Source organism: Rutidosis leptorrhynchoides, chromosome 1, assembly GCF_046630445.1.
Source record: "Rutidosis leptorrhynchoides isolate AG116_Rl617_1_P2 chromosome 1, CSIRO_AGI_Rlap_v1, whole genome shotgun sequence".
Classification (NCBI taxonomy): Eukaryota; Viridiplantae; Streptophyta; class Magnoliopsida; order Asterales; family Asteraceae; genus Rutidosis; species Rutidosis leptorrhynchoides.
This window is the reverse complement of record NC_092333.1, coordinates 83,988,586-84,001,816: the sequence shown is the minus strand read 5'-3', so window position 1 is coordinate 84,001,816 and position 13,231 is coordinate 83,988,586.

The following is a 13,231-nucleotide window of genomic DNA, read 5'->3' as shown; positions in this document are numbered from 1 at the left end:
CGACTCAGCTTGAATTGTGAAGAGATGGGGATTTGAAAGTTTCTAGAGTGCGAAGGGTTTTGATAGATAGGAGTTTCTTTTGGAAAGATTGATTTTAATAATCCTTTCAGCTTTTTGTCCGGAATTTCTTGGTGAGCATCCTTCTTTTTGACTGCCAGGAGTCTCTTTCCTCGAATATTTTCTGGTTCTGCTCCTTTTCTCAGAACCTTTATTCATAGAGACTTTGCTCTAGTTTTTTTTTTTTTTTTTTTTTTTTTTTTTTGCTTTTCTCTTCGAGGTCTCCTTTTGGCGATCTTCTTTGATACTTGGCTTGGATGCTCGCATTTTTCTCGTGCGATTTTGTAGAGGGTTTTCCCGAAAAAGAATGATTTAGTCGGGATTTATTTATTTATGAAACGGATAGAGTAAATAAGAAAAGGTAAATGGATTTGTGGAGTGAAAATGGAAACGGAGGTGTGTAGCGGAGGTTGTTTTTGTCTTCACGAATAGCTGAGGTTTTAACTTAGTCATCCTCATCAAAATGTGTGATTTCGAAATGTAGATCAAGAGCAAGTTCTGATTCCGAGATGTTAACATCGGCGCGCTCAACGGAAGTATAGTGAAGCACTAAAAATGAGTACTTTATAAAGCCTTATTTGGGGGTGCCTCACAACAATTATAGCAGGTCGAATTGCGCCTTTCGTTATGCAATGCTCTATTGGAAAATTGATTTTGATTTTTGCACAAAGTTTTCCACCTTGTTTTACCCTTTTTGTCTATTTTGTAGCAAAAAAAAAAAAAAACTTTTTGATCTTTTATAATAATAATAATAATATTAATACTAATAATATATTAATAACAATAATAAATAAATTTATGATAAAGATCCCAAATAAAAAAATAATAATAATAATATGATAATATCAATAAGTAAATAAAAAAATATATATATATTATAAATTTTACATACAATATCTATAAATTACAATATACCTATAGTAGTCAAGTATATAACTTATAATATAATATGGTATCTATAATTGTTTATATATAATTATTCGTTTATTAATTTCGTATTTAACTTGTTTAATATCAACGAGATGAAAAACGATTATTAAAGTTAATTAGTTATGTTCCATATATACTTTATATATATATATATATATATATATATATATATATATATATATATATATATATATATATATACATACATAGATTCATAACAAATTAAATCTTATATAATTAAATCTTATTTTATTTTACCTATTTATTATATATATATATATATATATATATATATATATATATATATATATATATATATATATATCTATATGCAAATAGTTGTTCGTGAATCGTCGGAATTTGGTCGAGGTCATATGATTACATGAACACAGATTTCACAATTTTCGAGACTCAACATTACAGATTTTGCTTATCGTGTCGGAAACATATAAAGATTAAAGTTTAAATTTGATCAGAAATTTCCGGGTCATCACAGTACCTACCCGTTAAAGAAATTTCGTCCCGAAATTTGAGTGTGGTTGTCATGGTTAACAATAAGAATGTCTTCATGATTAATATGAGTTGATAAAATAGAATTTTATTACCATAGAGTAATGTGGATAATATGATTCGATTGCTTGAAGCGGGTGAGTGAAGTTATCACAAAAAAGTGAAATGAGAAAGACAAGTTTCATCATAACTTTTGACTAGTCATGGTTGAATTCCGGAATTCAAGGGATTTAAAAGAAAATCTTGGAAATCTATAAGATCTGATTCTTCGGCAAATAAAGAAATTAAGATCTCTCTAATTAAATACGGTGATCTGCTTTGATTACTCTGTCTGATATTTCCATTATAAATTAAACTCTTCCGTTCCATTAGTTTTCACCACTTTTATACTCAATTCCTAAATTCAAAAGATTTATGAAAATGCTTAACCCTGTTCTGATCCTTGTTCTTATTCTAACTATCGCAATGATCGTTCTTCTTTTCCAACTTCCACCTGAAGAATCTGTTTATTTCTATTATGCTCTAGGGATTATTGTATTTATAATCCTCCCGTGTCTTTATATTGCTATACGTACTGATATCCACGGTTTTTAATTTCGGTGTTGTCATTGGGCTTTATATTTTCTCTTATATTTTGGATCTCTTTGCCTTTTTATTATCCTCTCGACCTCTAGTAAAGCGAGCAACGGTCTAGAATTCATAGATATGAATTTTGAAATGAACATAGCTAATGTTCTAAGAAAGAAATGGTAATAGCACGATCTTGATTCGTCAATTTACCAGAATATCTGGGAAAGATAGAACTATCAAGAAAATATGTTCTTGATATGTTTATATATCAAATAAAATGTAAGAGTCGTGTAACATGGCACATGATGATGTTATAATTTGTGAATCATCATGTTCCATTTAGAAACTCAGCATGACTTACTGTAATATAATCACATTGATCAAGTGTCATTATATTATGCTAACTCATGCATCAGTTCCCAACATTACTTCAATAACATTCATATTTTAAGCTCGAAAGTTTACAGAATATAGAAACTAACAGTTTCTATATGATATAACATTGATAGCATGAAGAGATAATTAATATCGGATGAGAATATTTATAATGAAAGATATGATGATATCTTGGAATTTCTAATATCGAAGGATGATAGAGAAGATTTATCCGTAAGGGTTTAGATTCAGAAGTAAGGCGTTCGCTAAAGATTTCATCAGATACAGAATCATCAGGATTCTTTATGTACAAGTTTAGTCCTTGTGATTTGTTTAGAGTCTCCTTCATGGTTAGCTCAATCTGTTTTCCAGTTCCAACTTTTCTGAGCTTTTCCAACATACTATTCTTTATCAACAACTTCCGATGATTAAGGTCATTTACGGTTGTCTACGGTTTCTGCTGCTTCATTCAGCTTTTTCAACATTCAGAGTATTGATTTGTAGACTGAGTGCTTTTCAGGATTTCAGATGAAAGATCATAATTCTAAGAGATGAATGTTATACATATAACTGTTGATGTAGATATACTGTGAGTTTTCAAAGTACTGATTGCTGATTCCCGGTAATTGGTATGTCAGTTTTCGTTACAAGATGCGGATGAGTCCATGATGAGACTTCAATAGATAAATATAGTGATTTGTCGGAGAGATTTAAACCAAGGAGCAATGAGGTTGCTGGTACGTCTGCTGGTAATATGATGGAATATAAAAGGTTTCCCGGTAAGAATAAAAGAGTACGCATATATACCAAGGTTATAATAAGGTTGTTTTGAACGAAAAGTCGAAGTTGACTTGCTGGAGCTGTGACAAATTTTGCTAATTTGGAAAGGGATTGCCAAATGACTTTCGGTAATAACAACGCCAAAGGAGCTAATAATGATACATGTTAAACGTTTACTCAAGTTCTGAATGTTTTCAGGTGCATAACTATATGTATCAATCTTTTCTTCCGTAGATGAAATGTGGTTGGTTCATCCTATCGATTGAGATGTTTTCAAGAATCATGAAAGGTTTGAACGCAGATTGTATTGTCAAGATACAAATGAGGTTTAAGATGAAATCAAGTGGCAAACTTGAAGAATTGTTTAGTTTCATATGTTATAATCAATATTTTAATTCATTTTAATTGTCCAATGTTGATAGTCCTCAGCTGATAGTCCACAGTTAGCAATTCAATAATTCATATATAATTATATATATAATATTCGAATTAATACATATTGTGACCCGTGTACATGTCTCAGACTCGATCACAACTCAAAATATATATATTATTGTAGAATCAACCTCAACCCTGTATAGAGAACTCGATCATTACTGCATATAGAGTGTCTATGGTTATTCCAAATAATATATATAGATGCATCGATATGATATGTCAAAACCTTGTATACATGTCCCGATATTTAAAGTCGTAAAAATAAATAACAGAAATTAAATAACGATAAATAAAGTGCGTAAAGTAAATAACAAAAATTAAATGACGATAAATAAAATTGCGAGAATGTAAATTGCGATAATTAAATTGCGATAAATAAAATGTAATCAGTTAGCTAGGAACAATTAGCTAGGAACAGTTAGCGTGGATTCTTAACAAAATTCCTCATAGTTAATTTGTCTGTTTCTAACAAATTTTATTTTGTCAAATGTTTTCTTCATTATGCCACTTGTTGGATTCTGATAGGTCAAAATCCAAATATGAAATTGAATGAAAATGGTTATTCTGCGGTGAACGGATACTTATATCGGTGAATGTAAGTAGGATAGTAGATGACTGTTGAATCAGATCCGAAGAATGTACAGTGTAACTTATTAATGTAAAATCTAAATATTCCTCGGGTATTACCTACCCGTTAAAATATTTTGACCATTAACAGTTTGTACGAAAGAATTTTTAATTACAATCTTTATGAAAATATACTTACATATATATTCTCTTCAGATGTAATCATGGATTTAATGAGTTAATATGATATTAATCTCATTTGATTTACCGTTTGAACAAGAATTTAAAATCTCTAAAACATTAGAGATTACATAATCGCCATGCCGAACGAAGATAATTGATGTAGAACGATTCGTAGAACGATGATTATGCTTGAGGTATAGGTTGCGAGGTTGAGACGTGTGATGATGTTGTTGATACTGTTGGTGCCGGTGATGTTTTTGAAGCTGGTACATTTTGCACCATGTTTTTCAAATTGATTACTCGAGCGCAAAGTTCGTTGACTTCTTCTATTAGTCCAGGATGGTTGTCGGTCGGAACGAGCGAATGAGTAAGATTCAAAATTTTGGATATCATATAGTCGTTGCGAGGTATCAAGGAAATGAGAGTGAAGATAGTGTTTCGGATTGGTTCGCTGGTGAGTGTTTCAGGTTCTTCGCCAAGAGGTGAATTTGATTGATGAAAAGGATCACCTTCTTTTTGTTCCCAATGATTAAGTAGGCTACGAACCTATCAGATGAATTGGTTGATTCATTCTAGTGACACTGCTTTCGGAGATTAGGTGAAACTCCATATCGGAATAGCTGTCAGAATCCGAGGAATTCGAACTGGTTGAGGGATTCATCTCGTACGATCAGATGAAGGATTTTCGATAAGAATTAGATTATAGGATGTAGATTAGTATTCTGCAATACATAATTTACATATGCATATAAAATACTAAAATCTCATAAATTACAGAGGAATCAACGGAATCTGTCAGACAAATGTAACAATAACAGATACGCTAAGATATGAATTAGCAGATACGATAAGATATGAATTTTGTCTATACACTATTCATGCAATCATTGCAGTATGATGTGTCTAGACTATGAATGATAAGCAAGTGATTCCTTAAGATTGATAAGCAGGTGATTTCCGACTAGAAATGATAAGCAAAACTTTTGACATGCAGACATGGTCGAAGTCCAGACTCACTAAGGCATCTAAACAACTATCAGTTAGACACACTAATGCAAGACCTGGTTCGCTAAGACCACCGCTCTGATACCAACTGTAGAGACCCATCCTAATCCATCCTGATGAAGTCCATATCGATTATAAACGATTCACAATAGTTGATTACATCGCGAGGTACTTGACCTCTATATGATACATTTTACAAACATTGCATTCGTTTTTGAAAGACAAACATCGAAAGTTGACAAGCATACATCACATTTCATAATATATCAGACTATCAACGACTTAATAATAATCTTGATGAATTCAACGACTCGAATGCAACGTCTTTTGAAATATGCTATGAATGACTCCAAGTAATATCTTTAAAATGAGCAAATGCACAGCGGAAGATCTCTTTCATACCTGAGAATAAACATGCTTTAAAGTGTCAACCAAAAGGTTGGTGAGTTCATTAGTTTAACATAAATAATCATTTCATAATTTTAATAGATCACAAGATTTCATATTTCCATTTCTCATAAACATACGTCCCATGCATAGAGATAAAAATATCATTCATATGGATTGAACACCTGGTAACCGACATTCACAATATGCATATAAGAATATCCCCATCATTACGGGATCCTCCTTTGGACATGATATAAATTTCAAAGTACTAAAGCATCTGGTACTTTGAATGGGGCTTGTTGGGCCCGATAGATCTATCTTTAGAGTTCGCGTCAATTAGGGTGTCTGTTCCCTAATTCTTAGATTACCAGACTTAATAAAAAGGGGCATATTCAGTTTCGATCATTCAACCATAGAACGTAATTTTGATTACTTGTGTATATTTCGTAAAACAGTTATAAAAGTTGCGCATGTATTCTCAGCCCAAAATATAAAGGGTAAAAAGTTAAATGAAACTCACCTAATGTATTTTGTAGTAAAAATACAAAGAACGACATTGAACAAGTATAGGGTTGTCCTTCGATTCACGAACCTATATCATTCGTATATATATATTAAAACATATACTTGTAATCGAATAATTATAACTTTATGTAATTAATTTGTATATATATTTGATAATGATTTTTATCTATTTAGTTATATATATATATATATATATATATATATATATATATATATATATATATATATATATATATATATATATATATATATATATATATATATATATATATTTACATATATTAAAAATACTTAATTTATTATATATGGATATTTATTTAAAGATTGTTAATCTAATTAAATTACACATATATGTAATGTATTTTTAAGTATATTTTTACATAGATAATAACGTTTGATATATATAAAAAGTTGTATTTAATTATATTGATAATAACATTACTACTAATGATATTCATATTAATAATATTTTTATTAATAATAATGCTAATAATATTAATGATTTTATTGATAATAGTATTATGATAGTTTTAAATGGTAAATCTTATAATAATGATAATAACAGTAGTTTTTAATAAAATGAAAAATTTAGTATTGATGATAATGAAAATACTCATTTTGATAATAACACTTAATATTAGATAATCATCTTATTACTAATGATAAACTTAATAATAATACTCTTGTTAATACTAATAAGTCTAAAATTGATACGAATACTAATAATAACGTTATTAATACTTAATGGTGTTACTTAATAACAAAATGATAATAATATTATTCATAGTACTTATGTTTAAATAATAATAATGACAATACATATATTAGCCGCTAATAATAATAATAATAATAATAATAATAATAATAATAATAATAATAATAATAATAATAATAATAATAATAATAATAATAATAATAACAATATTCTTAATTATAACTATAAACATACTAATATTAGTGATAATATCAATAATGCTTGATAAAGTTAATAAATGATAACTTTTATTAATACACATGTATTAGTAACAATAATAATAATAATAATAATAATAATAATAATAATAATAACAATACTAGTTGTATTAACAATAATAAGAATTCCTTTTCTATTATTACAAGTAACAATAATTAATGATATCAATAATAATAATAATGATTTAAAAAAAATGCAAAACTACCTTCTAAAGGTTCTTTAAAAAGAATTGCCTCAGGAGAGATTCGAACCCGAGACCTCTCATAAACCCGAACACGCTTCTAACCATCCCTCCAATTCTGTTTTCTGTGATTAACCCAACTAGACTAGATATATAACCCGTATCATTTATAGTGATATTCATCTTCTTCTTCGTCAAACACATCGACCAGGGATCAAACCTAAACGATAATCATTCACCAAAACTTTTTTAGGATTATCAAACAATAAATAAACGAGCCATATAATTATTTGAACATCTGATATCGTAAAAAAAAATTAAACTGCTATATAGCAGCTTACGGTAATATATATAAAAAAAATTAGATTTTGAATTTCGAGCAGTTTTAGATTATACTTACAACATGAAAAAGTTAGTAAATCGTTTATGTAAACTTCTTGAATCGTCAATTGATCCAGAAACATTAACTATACTTCGAATTTTTATCAAGAACAAACCTTTGACTTTATGTTTTGAAACTTTGACTCGATAATTGGCATTCGATAGGAAAAATTGAAGTTTCAAACTTTGCAGAAAGCTTAAGTTGAGAAATCCTAACCTTTCTGCATTTATAGTTTTTGAAAATTCGTTCGATTCGAGTTTTTGATAAAAATGACAATGGCGACAGAGGTATCGAGTGAATTTTAATTTTTCTGTTTTTGATACACAAATAGCAATAGATAGATTATATAATAGAATCAGGTACATGGTTTAACAGTTAAAATTCGATCCTAATTGATTTCAAAAGTCGACGTTTAACAAGATTGAGACAGGTTCGTACGAGTAAGAAAAAAAATAAATATTAAATATCAAGAAAATAAGAAAGGAATACATAAAGATTGATTGATTTTTGTCTGGATTGAGAATTATCTTCATGAAGAATCAATTATAGAATATAAAATCAAAATAAAAGAAAATAATAAAAAAACTGATTGAGACTCATAATAGATTGTTACGGTTTTTATTATTTAAATTTAATTAATATTATCAACTAATAAATATATTAATATTAATAAATATTATATAGATAATTTTATTAATAATGCAAAAATACCAATAATAATAACAATATTAATAATAATAGTAATAATAATATGTCAAAATAATAATAATTTTTGGTGAACTTAATAATATTAATACTATTAATGATATTAATAATAATAATAATACTAATAATATATTAATAACAATAATAAATAAATTTATGATAAAGATCCTAATAAAAATAATAATAATAATAATATGATAATATCAATAAGTAAATAAAAATATATATATATATATATATATATATATATATATATATATATTATAAATTTTACATACAATATCTATAAATTACAATATACCTATAGTAGTCATGTATATAACTTATAATATAATATGATATCTATAATTGTTTATATATAATTATTCGTTTATTAATTTCGTATTTAACTTGTTTAATATCAACGAGATGACAAACGATTATTAAAGTTAATTAGTTATGTTCCATATATACTTTATATATATATATATATATATATATATATATATATATATATATATATATATATATATATATATATATATATATACATAGATTCATAACAGATTTCATTATATCTTATTTTATTTTACCTATTTATTTTTAATAATTAAATCTTATATTCTTTTAAATTATAATGCAAATTAGGATACATATATATATATATATATATATATATATATATATATATATATATATATATATATATATATATATATATATATATATATATATATATATATTTGCAAATAGTTGTTCCTGAATCGTCGGAATTTGGTCGAGGTCATATGATTACATGAACACAGATTTCACAATTTTCGAGACTCAACATTACAGATTTTGCTTATCTTGTCGGAAACATATAAAGATTAAAGTTTAAATTTGATCGGAAATTTTCGGGTCATCACAACATCCATACCATCAATACCCTGCGCAATCCCCTCAGTCGTACGTCGGTACACCGCCTGATCCCATACCAACTCCTGAGCATCAGTAGATGTATCTCTGTTAATGTTTAAATGGTCGGTGTTGAACAAGTCTTCGACACAATTCCCGGTCCCTGTGTTCTGTGGAGGTGGCGGTGGAGGTGTAAACGTGATAACTGTACGCTACGTGTAGTGATGTGTAGGTGGAGTTGGAGGACCTGAAAACTGGTGGCTTGGGCCTGCTCCCCTGGGATCACTGTGGGATTCTAGTATGGGGTACTCATGAGGGTATGGTGGGACGTGGAGCTGTCTGCCTGCATAGTGTGAAAAATGATCCAAATTCTGAAGGATCGCATGTTGGGCAAACCAACTCTCATGCCCTGGTAGGTCTCCCATGTGGTACTGGTATGGCAGATACCGTGGCCGATCACCCTCCCCAACTGATGAGTGCCGGCGGGTGTCAGTGGGCCGTCCATGTGCTGTGGGATCATCCTCATCCCTTGGTTCCTGAGAACCTCGCCGCCTACTACTATCTCGTGTCCTCGTATCTACTCTGAAACCCTGTACTCTCACCCCTGGCACTGTCTGATCTTCAGAACTAGGTATCTCTGGATTCGCCTGAATGATTAACTGTTCACCCTCAACACGAATATAATCCCAGTAGCTCAGCAGCTTATACCCTATTTCCTCTGACATGGCCCCGATCCTATAGTTAAATCGTTCTACATCTCCCGAGACACGCATTCTATGAAGCAGCTTAGTAACAACGCCCCCTAAAACCGGCACAACTGTTCTTACCAAATTCTTCTCATTAGTGAGAGCCCGAGCCAGGAGATGTGCTACCTGTATATTTTGGTTATGTATCATGGCGTGCATCAGGCGCATATCACCCATCGTAACAGCGCCTCCATGTTGAGCTTTAGGGTGGAGGGTTTTGGTGATGAGGTGGTGGAGGATTCGGTGTACGTGGTTGGTGAATTTAGATGCCTTTTTACTCGATTTCCATGGCCCATTATCAGTGGTGTAATTGCGCCAAAAAGCTTGGTGATCTATGTTATTCAAGGTGGTGGATCCCCTCTTGAATATTGACCGGTTTAGCTGCGAAGGTTTATACAACTCCAAGTATCTCGCAAACTGTGCGAGAGTTAGGTTATATGTGTGGTTTTGGTGTCGGAAATGGATACACTCTTGATCATTATAATCTTCCTGGTCAACATCCGAATCAAAACTCCAAGTAGCCATAAATTCCGCATACGGCTCATTGTATGTCGTCTCATTTAACTCAAACAACTGTTGCCAGGCTTGGTGTGTTATACCCTCGGCTTGAAAGGTTAAGAGTCCCCTAAGCTCATCGGCCCATCCACATTGTTCCAATATCGTCCAATTGATATATTTGTTACCCGCTTTAGGCCGATTAATCCAAACTCTCATAACCGGCTCATTTTCAGCGGGTTATCTTGCCCGCGGAGATAATGGGGCAACTCATACTCGTGTTGTAAACGATTAGCCATCTGCAGAAATCAAGTAACATAGGTTATGTTCCAAAAATTAAGACTTAGAAAAAATGCATATATTTTTTTGAAAAAAATTCGAATTGAGGGCTTTAAAAATGGCATTTTCTAAATTCCCGTTATAGCCAAATATAGCCAAAATTACCACAAACAACATTCAAACGAACTATAAACTTACTTCTAAGCAAAATTTAAAGTGTACCCTTGATTACAATAAATAATACTAAAAATAATAATTATAGCAAGTTATTCGTAACAAGCAATTTTGAACCAAATGTGATGATTTTTAAGCATACAATGATTCTAATAACCATTTTTAATTACCTTAATTATTTTTAATCATCAAACTTGAGCTATAACATCTTAAAGTCAACGATTAAAGCCTTTTATCCGAAAAATATTCATTTTTTTTAAAATGTACAAAATAAGGAATATCAAGGAATAAGCTACATTTTCACGAGCAAATCAATGATATCATCATTTGAACTAGTTTTAAGGCAATCCTAAGTTTTAAAAATGTTTTAACCAGTGTTGTAAAAAACGGAAAAAACGGGGGTGTAGACGGGGGTGTAGACGGATTTTGGAGTGCCTCGTCCCGTTTATACAAAAAACGTTTGAAAAAACGGAAATCGGCCAAAAAAACGGTCAAAAGACGGTCAAACACGGTCCGAGATGGGGAAAAACGGGTTTTTCTGATTTTTTTCAAGTTTTTTTTTTTTTTTTTTAAAATTAAACGCTGTGCTATTACTTAGGGTTTCTTTTTTTATGTTTGAAATGTTGAATTATTTAAACATGTGTGAAATGCTTATGTTTGGAATAATGTAGTGTACAATATATATATATATATATATATATATATATATATATATATATATATATATATATATATATATATATATATATATATATATATATAACATTTTTATTTAAAAGTCAACGTTAGTCAACATCCGTCTAGACCTCCGTCTCGACCCCGTGTCGACCCTTTTAGGACCCGATCGTCTCGACCCCATCTCGCGTCTTTTGCAACATTGGTTTTAACTATAGGAAAAACCGTAATCCTAATTACGTGTAGTTTTGATCAAAATGCCAAATTCAAGCAAACAAGCCTACTTTGTTCCAAAATCAGTTTCTAAACATTCCTAATGCATCACTAAGCCTAACTAAGCTAGCAAAACATCAAATTTCCAAGAATTTCACCAAATTCTACCCTAAAACCTCAACTAGCGAATCGAGAGCCAAAAACTATCTAAAATGCTTCAATCAAGCCTAAAAACTAACACAAAGTAATCACATTATCTATCTAAGCATAAAGAAATCCAAAATTGGGTCAAAAACAAAGTTTTTCTAAAAAGTCAAAAATTTGTCTTTTAAAGAAAATTCGAAATTTAACCAAGAAAGAGTACCTTTTATACCAAATTGACGATGGAATCGAGTTTAGGAGGCATGAGAGAATAAGATTTGAGCTTCGATTTGTTGAAAATGGTTGAGTTTTGAGGTTGGTATGGTGGTGGTGGTGCTCGTCAAAGGGGAGCCAGGGAGGGGGAGAAGAAGAACACAAAAAAGAAAGAAAAAGAGAAAAGAAAGTGGCCCGTGTGACGCGCGGGCTTATTTCCCCGACCCGACTCGCGAATTTTTTTTAACTTTTTAAGAGTTTAAATTTTAAAAGGGTTTAAGAAAAGATAAATAAAATTTTGCCTCGGATTTTACTCCGGTTATTTTTATATAACTATCTAAAAAAAAAAGACAAATACATGGAGTAAAATTAAAATATTTTGTTTTTATTAAAAACTCAAATTACACAGGTTCTAAATTCCAGAAATGACGTGGAAAGAAAGACAAGTTTAAAGCTTCTTTGACCATCCAGAGTAAATCAGCGGAGTGTACTGAAAATATTTCGAAATCACTTAACATCTTGCATTCACGCTTCTGTAAATCTCCGATATCGTTCATAAGTTTAACCAAAGCCCTTTTAACTTTCTTAGTGTTTGAAATTTCATCCCTTGGTCCAGTATCTCTATAATTAAGTTCAAAAAGAAGTTTTGACACTGTTTCTTGAAATAAAAGATCTTCCGCGCAGTCAGGATCACCGATAGTAAATTTAAAATTTGTAGATATTTCCCGAATGATCTTCCTTTACGGAGTTGTAAGTTCTGAATGTATTTGCACGAGTTCTGAATGTATTTCCTTTCTTTTTGCGAAGAAATTCTGATCTATTCTTTCCTCGGTAGAATCCGGAAAAGC